The following is a 1,790-nucleotide window of genomic DNA, read 5'->3' on the forward strand; positions in this document are numbered from 1 at the left end:
AACTCAGTCTATTGAGGAGATCAAACTTGCAAAACAACATGACAGGGACTTTGACAAAGAAATGCACATCAGGTGCTATGGGAACAAAGAAAACATTTCTGTATAGAGTGCATGTGTGTGTGTGTGTGTGTGTGTGTGGTAGACGATAACAGAAACCCTCCATCCTGGTAAAAGAAACGTATACAAACCTGGGAAACTACAGCAATCAGACAGCTTAGGAACATCAAATAGTTCAATATGACAAAGTACAGGTGAGTGGCAAGTTATAAGGACAGGAAAGAGAAATGCAGAGACAAGATCACTGTGCTAAATCGGATTTATATCCAAAGACTGTAAGAACCATTAGATTTTAATCAGAAGAGGGACATATTTAAAAGATTGATGTTTCTAACTCTCTACCCTTCTCCCTTCCTCGCTGTAAGAAAACAATAAAATATGTATTTTTAAAAAATAATAAAAATAAAAGATCAGAATCCTCACCGCTGGGTGGAACTGGCTGTCAGTCACATGCATTTAGTTTGTAGGGCGATGTTTTGAAATGACTTAGCCATGACATCATTTAATCAGGACTGATGGACTCAGACAAACATAGACAAACACATATGGTCTAGATTCCAAAGATGTCATTTTTTCCCCTAGAAATAGGAAGAAAAAAAATGTAGAAGAAAAATTGACCCCCTCAATTTCTTTATCACAATACAAGTTAATATTTAGCACAGTGCCTGGCACCTGCCTGTTATAAACAGTTAATATCTAAACCCATACCACTTGCTGCCTAAGTAGTCTATTTGTCCCCAAACCAACAGTGTGATGCCCAGGATTTCCCTCAAAGCACAGAGCAGCCAAGTAAAGTGCTGACTGCACATGCATTGTGTCCAGCACAGGACTTGACCCCAAGGTGGCTGTGTGTCTACATGTTGTGTTGGGACAGGCAGGTGAAGGGATCGAGGGACCGTGACCTCTTTGGTGATACTGTAAGATTCCCCAATGAAACCCATCCTACATGACTGAAATCCATCACAAGTTCTGCTCATTATAGGCAGTGACCACAAAAGGACTGTCCTTCTCCTCCTCCTAGGACAGGTGGTGATCCAGAAAGAATCCATTTTATGCAACCCTTTGCCAGAGATTTATGATTTCTGCTTGCCTGGTTACAATAAAACTTAAGATTCAAGAACCTGCAACTTTAAGAACTACCTGGAAAACAAGTCACAATCTGTTACCCAACAGTGAGCTGTGAAAGAGAACCCAGAACAGTCAAATAAACCATCTTTTAGGCACCATCTCAGAACAGACCCAATAAAACCACCAAGAGTAAGTACTTCAATTAACCAAATAAATAAATAACTTAATTACAGTAAGCCCCTTAACCTAAATGAATCATTTCTGTTCAACAGAATTTAATTCTATAACAGCAGGTGTAAATCAACTAATAATGGCAAATACAAAGTTTCAAATAAAAACATAAAAGCAATCTGAATCCTGCTTTATTGAAGCTTGTGGAAAATATAAAGTCCTACAGGAAGATTAGAGAGAATCTTCTAAAGAACAGACAGGGATCACAATAACCTCCGTAGAGAGGTTGATGAGAGAAATTCTCCCTGTGGAGAAGCCAAAGAGAGAAATTCATAGCTCATGTACCACCGCCCCACCCCCCTCCTACCTCACCCCGCCCACCCCGTAAGGAGTTCCCGGAGTACCCAGGCCTCTTCCATCTCAGTCCTGAACCCATCCTCTTCGATCTTAGTTATATTTTAAGATAGAAGGGGCTACAGAATCTGAAATTGATA

Source organism: Pipistrellus hanaki, assembly GCF_964339955.1.
Source record: "Pipistrellus hanaki genome assembly, chromosome: 11".
Classification (NCBI taxonomy): domain Eukaryota; kingdom Metazoa; phylum Chordata; class Mammalia; order Chiroptera; family Vespertilionidae; genus Pipistrellus; species Pipistrellus hanaki.